This window comes from Pinus tabuliformis, chromosome 5_2 (assembly GCF_031772625.1).
Source record: "Pinus tabuliformis cultivar Carrire ecotype Pingquan chromosome 5_2, CPIR1, whole genome shotgun sequence".
NCBI lineage: Eukaryota > Viridiplantae > Streptophyta > Pinopsida > Pinales > Pinaceae > Pinus > Pinus tabuliformis.
In genome coordinates this window covers 431,837,013-431,847,390 of record NC_142306.1, presented here as the reverse complement: position 1 = coordinate 431,847,390, position 10,378 = coordinate 431,837,013, and the positions used below count along the sequence as shown (strand labels likewise).

General features: G+C 34.4%; 1 pseudogene; it reads right to left on the bottom strand.

The window, feature by feature from the left end:
* Positions 1 to 1,321: 1,321 nt before the first annotated feature.
* On the bottom strand, positions 1,322 to 2,596 carry LOC149159481 (putative pectate lyase 5 pseudogene; annotated as a pseudogene).
* Between the last annotated feature and the right edge of the window lie 7,782 nt (positions 2,597 to 10,378).

The window sequence follows — 10,378 nt, the reverse complement described above, 5'->3', positions numbered from 1 at the left end:
TGATGAAGCAAGTTTACATGCAAGAAGGAATTGTGGTATGCGCGTAATTGCCAAGAGAGGGGGCCAAAATGTGCCAAATATTTTTCCTAAAAGCAGGGAGTGGATAACTATTCTAATTTGTGTCAATGCAATTGGTTCTTCAATCCCAAGATTTTATCTATTCAAAAGTAAAAATCAATTGAACAACTATATACAAAATTGTGAACTATGTGCACGCATGACTGCACATCCCCATGCATAGATGACTAAGGATTTTTTTTTGAATTGGCTTTGTCACTTTTTTGCATCTATACCAAGTGGTGTCTTGCCTAAGAGCATACACCTATTGTTTTAGATGGCCATGGAAGCCCTGTTGTTGTGGAAAAAATTGAGGAGGAATATATTTTGGGCATCAAAATATTAACACTACCATCTTATACCACTAACAGATTGTATCCCCTTGATCTTAGTGTGTTTTTTCCTTTCTAGAACTATTTTAGGTTAAAGTGAGCTTCGTGGATGAAAAAGAATCCAAGGGTTGAGGTGAAAATGTTTGGGCTACTAGAGCTTGCAAGTAAAGCCTATTAAAAGGGCTCTCAAACCATGAAATATTAGGGCTGGCTTGAGGAGGACTAGAATTTGGCCTCTGAATTATGATTGTCTTATGCACGATACTCATTGTAGCCATGTGTTTCATGTTGATGGTCAATAAGAAGGGCATGTCCAAGCACATGTTGAAGAAAAAGAAGAAGTGGATGAACAAGAAGATGTAGTTGTGGCTGATAATATGATTTACCTCCCTCAAGGACACTTCTATGTTGTTGATGATGAACAAGTAACATAAACATGGTATAATCATGAACCAATTGAAATAACATGAAGGTTGTTCTACTAACTGAAGCACATGTAACTTCTACATGTTATATTCTTAATTACTTTGTTGATCATGCAACTGACAATGAGAATGTGGTTGAAAGTTTCTTAAACATTTTGATATAAAAATGAATCACTTATATTTATAAACACAAACATTTTATATTTGCGAAATTGAAAAGGTAATAAAAAGCAGCTACACATCCATATGCTAGATAACTTAGTAAAAAAGATAATGTAAATTAATTTCTCCTCATTATTAGCTAAAGTTGCAAACCATGCATAGGAGGGCCGATAATTTTTGGAATTGAGAACTTTGAGAAGGGGGGGAATCAAGAAGACACAGTTTTGAAATGTAATGACAATGTTTGTGGGCACTCAAATGAATGAAGACACTATTTTGAGAAGCAATGACAATGTTTGAGGGCAGTCAAATTCATTCGTGATAGTGGTTGACAAGACAATGGAATTAGTAGGCAGTTCCTTTCTTACATGAGAGCACGCTTGCATTCCTGGTGAGATTTTCCACAAGGGATGAACTCTTTGGTCTAGCACTATATGCGGTTTCATAAGTCGAAAGCACCTACGATCCCGATGGCATGAAATATGCACCATTTAGCAGCACATCATTTTCTGATATCCAACTCCACTTTTTCTATTCACTTTTTGTGGTGTTTTTCCTCTTGGTTACTTCTTTAGCTAAGGGATTTGTAGATACCATGAATCTATTTCCCTGACTCAGTATGGTGGGGTTTTAACTTCCACCGATGGCATACATTCCCCACTTAGTGTAATCATTGTTAAGCACATGGAAGTATCCAAATCGACACCTACATCCAGTAAATTCATAATTTAATTTCTCAATAATATAATAGCTATTTCATACTTTTCCTTCACAATAAAATTCAAAATAAGATGGGAAATTAATGAAATAACAATTAAATTATTTCACCTTGGCATTCGTTGGACGAGACCTTAGCCAAAACGGTTGAGTGCAACAGTTTCCTACATAAATTTGTCATGGTGGTGGTCGTCATTGTGACCCAATAGCATCACCTACCATTGAGCATTGTGAAGGTAGAAGATAAGGAATAAATAGAGTGAATTTCAATTATTGAACGAATGAGTATGTGAAGTCTCTTCGTTGTGGCGAGTGAAATAACTATTGGAAATGTTGATATAGGTGGATGACTTGATTGCCTCAATGAGGCCATCTTCACAGCTAGACATAGAGAAATAGTCCACCCATATGTGCCTCGCTCTCGAGATGGACATCCCATCTCCATGATTTATTTTTCTCGATCTTTATAGGATACATATTTACTGCAGCGTTTCCTAGACTTTTACAGTCATGAATGTGGATGCCATGAATGATGATGCTTGTTGCTTCTTTTATGGTGATACACGGGCCCTTACCAATGTGGACATTGGCACCTCGTCCATATTTTTTTTTGAAGCTGTGAATAACAAGCTCTTCCTTGAGCTAGATGATCATGTCATTGTGGAAGATGATCCATAGCGGCTCCGTCTGAATCACGGCATGACACAGTGTAACATGGGATGGATTCATGGCATCATCACTGGAATTTGTAACCACATAAAACTTGTCATTTTTGCCTACGATGGAATGCTTGCCAAATCCAATGCTGCAATCTGCGATTCGTTTTCTGTTGCACTCCCAATTGCAGTCGCACCACCAACAGTCATCAATAGCATTACCCGTTCGACATGACAACACGCTCATTTCCTCTCCTCCTCTTGTACTCTTGTTAATAATGCTTCTGCTTCTGTTTGAATACGCATACATTGAAGCATTCAATGTCCATCAGACTCCAACAACAAATAATTAAAAAAAATAGAAAGATTGACAAAATGGAATGTAATGTTGCATTGAGCGATTTACTTTTGAACTATTTTCGTTCCGTTGCTCTCATCTTTCTCCATAGGAAACGTGGACCTACTTATATTTCCCGGTGCCTCTACTATCTTGTGTCCCATAAACTTATCTCCATATTTTGATCCAAATGGCTTTGGCGCCCCGCCATGAACACAGTGGAGTGTTCCTATCAACACCATGCAACTCAAAATACTAATTGGATTGCTCATTTTGACAACCGGGACTCAACTTTGTCTTCTCAAGAAAACAACAACATTGACAATAGTAGTGGTGGTTGCTTCTGCTCTGAGCCACTCTTGCAAATGCCAGGGCCTTCTTATAGTATCTACCGTTTTTTCGTTACTATCATGATTTCATCACACTTGGTAAATTGCACTATGAATGTAGGGACATGCATCTACTGGAAGGAGATGCCAAACGTAAGGTGCGATATATATATATATATATATATATAGATTTATATTATAATGTTCACATTATTAATTTTTATGTTCAATCATTATTATATTTTTATAATTCAATCATTATAATAATAAACATATATATTTCTAGTAAAAGTTGTATTTTATATTCTGTATTCACTCTAAATATGAAAAAATATACTATAGCCATTGTCTATTGTACTTGTTAATTTTAAACTAGGTAAACGTTTATAGCCAAACATGTATTACATTCTTTAAGTGTAGGAAGGTAATCTAACTCTTTATGCAAAACACTTCCCCTTTTACAGAGAGAAATAACAAATGACAAACCATCCTAAACTCACATATTTATAAATATTTCATCATTTATATAACATACAATATTTTCAACATTCAATATATACACATTTTATTAAATACCAATATTACTTTACAATTTTCTAGAATTTGAGCATGCACTACAAGTTACAATATTTTATGGAGATAGTTTCTCTTGCACGAGGATAAATATAACTAGCAATAAATAATTGTAGTTATTGTTAAAAGACTTCATTTGAACAATATTTAAGAACTGCTGAAACCAATTGTATTATCATTTTAACAATATATACTTTAACAATAATGTAAATTTTAACTTTGATCCTCTATAACTTATTTTTAATTTATATTTAATTGTAGCTATAAAAAAGTTATAACACTTTTCTTTTGTCTAAAATATGTGATTTTATAATAAGTGTTAAATATTTTGATTTAATGACATTTTATTTACTTTATGTTTTATATATTCATCATTTAGATAGATGTTTTCGGTTAACATGATTTGATGTAACCTTTGTATATCATTCGCATATTATAATTGATGCCATGTTCATTATTCATATTGTTATCCCCAAATTTATTATTTTTTTATTAAATTTTAAATAATTTAAGATTCATTAAAAATAGTTAATATATTATTTTAATAATGTGATGTTATTTTTTATAAAATAATCATATCATGAGAGTGTCAATATTGTATGTTGATAAAGTAAATGTATTTTTTAGTATTGTAATGCCTTTAGTTTCATTGTAATTTACACTAATATATGTGTGCATTCTAGATTTGTAATTACCTAACTTTCTTGATTGATGTGCTTTGACTAGATTGATGTTTGGTACTCTTTTGGATTATACAATCATTTAATAATTCTTCATGTCATGAATATACATGAATCATGAACATATTAAGAGTTACTTAATGTTGTTGGATAATTTGATTGGGTGTATGAACAAGTGACTTGATTTGATGGTAAATATATATGACTGGATATATCTTATTTGTACTATTGAAGTAATCTACTTATACAAATATATTAATAACCTTTCAAGTGGATATGAAGAACCACATGGAGATGTAATAAAAACTGAGTTAAGTTAAACACCTAAGTTGTGCATAGGACATTATCTATCAATTTGAATATGATGTTGTGAACATGCTAATACGATTTAAACTTGTTGGAAAAATGAACTATTTGATGTGTATATGTAAATTCCTGTGAATATATAAATAAACATTGCCAATTATTACTAGACATGTGTAAATGTTGTAAAGAGATGTTAATACATGATAGAGAAATCACACCTCAATGACCATGAGCCTCTCACCATGAGTAAACATAGTGTAGATAACATAGAAATTTTAGATGTTAAATTAATTTCCTTCCTGCAATAAAAATGTCTAATTAAACTATATGAGTAAATGAAACATAGATAACATAGAAATTTTCGATGTTATATTAATTTTCTTCCTACCATAAAAATGTATAATTGAATGGATGATCATAACCTCGCAATTGGTACTGATTATATTGGAAACAATAGTAATGTTAATATACTGATTATATTGGAATTAATCGTAATGTTGATATAAATTAAATATTTTAAGAAATATATCCTTTATGTGAATCCAATTGAAAATTACATTATGAATAAGTAAATTCGTGAAAATAATATTTATACGAGGATAATTACATGCATTTCATAAGAGAATGTATTGAAGGTAAAAATAGATTTTATTTCTATGTGGAATTTGAAATGGAAGTTAGACATTAACAATATGTATTAATATAAATTTAATATAATATCTTACCTTTTTTTTAAATGAAATAACACAGGGAAAAAGTAAAGAAAGATAGAAAAGATAATAAAAAACATTGAAATTGGAACAATACTTGAGAGAGGAAATAATAATATACATTTTCAGAAATTAGAATTTTTTAAAATGAAATACTAGGTGAGAAAAACAAGTTGGAAAAGTTTTAAAAATTAAAATTATTTATGGAAGAGACATGTGGATGGATGAATAATAAATATATTAGTGAATACATAATTAAAAATTGCGAATGAGTCAACGTATCTTATTTTGTAAATGTAACGTAAGAAGAGCATAAAGAAGGGCTATATAAGACATCTAGATTTCTTTTTTTAAGAAGATTTCAAAATAAAATGTTAAATATTTTTCTCATAATGATATTAAATTTTGATTAAGTTTTATTTTAAAATAATTATTCCATATCTCTTTTATAACTATATAATTTGTTACTTAGAAAACTAAGTTATTTAATTATTGTTAATTTATACACTTTTATATCACCTTTGTAACTTCAAAGATAACTCCACTCCCTATTCCATTCACAAAGCTGAACAATAATTTCGATTTACGGAAGAAATAAAATTCTCCAACAAAAAGTTACAACTTGTATTCATAAAATGGCTAAATTAAAAATATAATACATACAAATTTAATAGGCAAAAACTTGTTTTAATATTTTTGAAATTTTATATTAGCTTATTGTATATTCATAAGATGGCTGAATTAAAAATAATACATATAAATTTAATATACATAAATTCATTTTAATATGTTTTAAAGCTTTATGCTAACTTATTGCTAACTTTGTACACATTCCTATAATCTTTGAAAATTTAGGATGGCCAATCCTCACACCCTGTGATTGTATGTGGATGCTAACTTTAAGCATTACATGAGAAAGCGATGAAAGCGAACGATCCCTAAAAGTTTGCAATATTCAATTATCTTTTGAAAAAAATGTGAAATGTTGGAGGCTTAAAAGTAAAAGATCGAAGTTTGTTGTATTCAGATGTAAATTTAACTGACATGTGGAAAGCCATTGGTTTTCCGAATCCTCATTGCTTGCCGTCAAATCTCTATAACAGTATTTTCACATGACATAAGTTGCATTGCACGTTTAATATGAATTTAAGATGAAGTTTAACACCTAAATCTAGGTAAATATCTAATCATTAAAGATATTATGTTTAGCATGTAAACGGTACAAAAATGTCAATAAAGATTAAGCTTAATCTATAAATTTAAATTGAGCTAAAATAATAAAAATAAAATATTTATCAATTTAACCAAAATAAATTTTAAAATATTTATCAATTTAACCAAAATAAATTTTTGAAATTAATTAAAATGAAAGTATAAAATTAAAAATATATAATTTTTTGATGTAGCCCAACTCACGGTCCCACAACTCTGTGCAACTTGGGTTAAGTTTTGCGGTCACCGGATTCACAAATGGTGGCTCTTCTCTAGTGATGACTTGCCAAAATGGTGATGTGTCTTGGTTGGAAAGTGTGTGCAATTACTGCTGCAATCAACTCCCTTCAATGCGCCTCAGGCCTGTCTACTTCCCATGTTCTAAGGTAAAATATCTTGGTCCTGTAGTCATTCGAGAGGGTTCGGTTCTTGGGAGGGTTTGTCTACGGTCTTTGTCTTCGACTGTAAGTTCCCTGCAACTGGCTATGGTTTGTTCGGCTTCAACGGCATAACTTATTCTCATTTCTGCTAGCTCATCTGCTGGTTGATATTCACGGTAAGTTTCTGGGTTCCATTCAATGGTTCCTTAACTTGAGGTTGTTAAGAAGTTTGAGTTGTTGTCAAGTTCTGTATTCACCTCTATCATATGACCTCCGTTGTCATGTGCCATTACTTCTTCTCTGTTTTGGTCACTCTGCTATGGTTTTGGAATGCCTGTAATGACTGTTTTGTGCTTGGTTATGTCGTTGTTCTTTGCTCTCGGTTATCCGGTACCGGCTCCCCAGATTTCAGCAACTCCAACAGGTATACTCTTCCTCCTTGATTCAATCTGAGTTTCCCCATTGAGATTCGTATTAACCGGCACTGCTCCTCTGGTCTTTGTTTCAGTCGTTCGGTTAGGCTCGACTTCTTGGCTTCCCGGTCCACTTGCACAGGTAAATAGTACTCAAATCTTTCTTTTTTGTTTGTACTTGCTTCGATGAATTAACGATAATGCTCAGGTAATAACGTTTCCTTGTTGATTTTGCAGGTTGTGCTTCGGCCTGGGCTCATGGGTCCTCCGGTCTTCTTTTAACGCTCAAAGGATGGCGTGTTCTCCAGTAGGCTCCGGTCCTCTGATGGTATTTGCCTCACGTTGCTCCCTTAACTTACTGTAGTGTTGTCTCGTCAATTGTTGTTGTCGTGGGTTGTTATTGTCCTCTGTAAGTCTTTAGTCTCGGTCGCATGTTCTGTCAATTATTTATCATTTGGAACCTTGGGTTTTCCACCTCCAAACCCTAGGCCAGGGTTCATCCAATTCTTGGACGTGGCACTTGGATTTTTTATCAACAGTTATATATGTGTATTGTAACTAACTATGAATTGATTTGAACGTAAACTGGTTGGACTATGGTTTCATTGCTCAGACATTTATGATAAATTCTTAGTTTTTAAGCGTTATCTTTTTCTGTAGTTTACCTCTTTGTTTTATCATGCGGTTCTGGGCATTCCCGAGCCTCCGACAGCGATACTTCAGTTCAGTCAGTCCCTCCGTGTCATACTCCGCTTGCAATTATACAGTCGATTAATATATTGATGGTCTGTTCATGTGTGAAAAATACAAAATACTATACGCTCACCGTGGCTTCTCTCTGGTTGTCAATACTGTAGTTTTGATTCGTTATACAAGTAAGAAATTTTTTTTATTCAGCAGACAGACAATATTTGGTATGCAAAAATAAATTATTAGGAAAAATAGATATGTTTCTCTTATTTCATAATTTTTGTCAAATCACAGAACCCTCTGTTGCTGTTACATTCCGTCTTTTATATGCTGAATTTACAGTTAATTCGAGCTGTCTTTCTTGGTCAGTTAAACGGAAAATAATTTGTTGAACAACTGTTTAGTTTTCAGTTACAAGTTCTGCTTGCAAACAATATTGTTACTTTTCGTCTTTCCTAATTTAACAGATCAACTCCTAACTAGCTTTAAGTTCTATTAAACTTGTAATGACTCTAACTGGCACTTAACTTTACCTTTTAACAGTTAAAAAATAAATAAAATAAAAGGACTACCTATCTTATGACTTCATAAACTTGAAAAAAAACATTCCAGATTCTTGTCAATATTCCAACCTGGAGAGACTTCACCCGGTCATGGCGAGCTAGATGCTCCTGCATCAGGCTCCCGGGGCAAAAAGAAATCATGGCTCCGGTCCATGAGCTTCTCAACGGAAGTTCCTGTCTATTCAATCTGCCTAGCATCAAGCCATAAACTGTCCTCGATGGGACGGTTCTTCCACTTGACCAGGTACTGCGTGTACTCTTTTCGCTGAGTTCGTTTAACCACCTGAGTGTAGAGAATGCTTTCGATCTCGGGAGGTTGAACGTAAGGCATCTGTCTCTTCCAATTTTCCTCATCTTCCTAGGTACGCCATGTAGGTTGTGTGATTCCATCCTCCTCTTTTCTTTCTGGGTTAGCTGTGTACAGAAACAGGTCTGCTATGTTGAAAATAGGTGAAATGCCTATTCCAGGCGATAACTGTATCTTGTAGGCATTCGCTGAAAACTTTTGCAGAATCTTACAGGGACCTATTTTTTTATATTTTAATTTATTGTACGTGCCTTTGGGGAAACGCTCTTTGCGTAAATGCACAAGGACTTTGTCCCCCACGTCGAATTGTGCCTCCCTTTTCTTCGGGTCCATTTGCTGTTTGTACTTTATGCTCTTGTCCTGTATCTTCATCTTTACCTGTTCATGCAAGTCCTGCATCGCGTTTGCGAAGTCTTCTCCGTCTGCACTCCGCCTCTCCTGTAGTCCAAGGTCCCACAGTTCGTGCACTTCCCGTGGGTGCATACCATACAGGATCTGGAAAGGGCTAAAACCTGTGCTACGGTTAGGCGAGTCGTTATAGGCAAACTCTGCCTGTGCTAGCACCCGGTCCCACATCCGTGAATTCTCCCCGACTAAACTGCGTAACAGGTTTCCCAAACTCCTGTTCACAACTTCTGTCTGCCCGTCGGTTTGCGGATGATATGCAGAGCTGTAGTTTAGCTGTGTGTCCAATTTCTTCCATAAGGTACGCCAAAAGTGTCCCGTGAATTTCACGTCCTTGTCCAAAAGGATAGATTTAGGTAATCCATGTAACCTAACAATTTCATTGAAAAATAAGTGAGCCACGTGGGTGGGGTCACTGGTTTTTCGGCAAGGTACAAAATGTGCCATTTTTGAGAACCTATCCACCACTACCATTACTAAATCATATCCTCGTTGCGTCTTCGACAGACCTAAGACAAAATCCAAACTGACAGAATCCCACGGCCTGCTTGGGATGGGTAACAGTGCATACAGTCCTGTGTTCTGGCTGTGCCCCTTTGCCAATTGGCACACCTTGCATTTGGTCACAAAACGTTGTACATCTCGTCGAATTTTTGGCCAAAAATAAAAGTGACTAAGCTGCTCAAGGGTCTTATTCATGCCGAAATGTCCTGCCAAACCTCTGCTATGCTTCTCGCGAATAATATTCTCCCTCATCGAGCAGTTAGAGATGCATAACTGTCCTCCCTTAAACAACAATTTTTGGTTGGACTACTGTCTCTTACTAAAGGGTTCTGGCATGCCTCATAGGGCTCCTTAAAATTTGTATCTGTTTGGTATAGATCTTGTAAGTGCTCGAAACCCAGCACTTGTACAATGCTTTCCTGCAGTAGTAGAGCTTTCCTACTCAATGCGTCTGCAACCTTGTTTGCTTGCCCGCTAATGTGCTTTAGTACAAAATTGAAACTCTGTAAATACTCTACCCATTTGACGTGTTTGTGGTTGAGTTTATGCTACTGCATTACATACTGTAGTGCAGAATTATCTGAAAACAATACAAATTCACTTCCCAATAAGTAATGCCT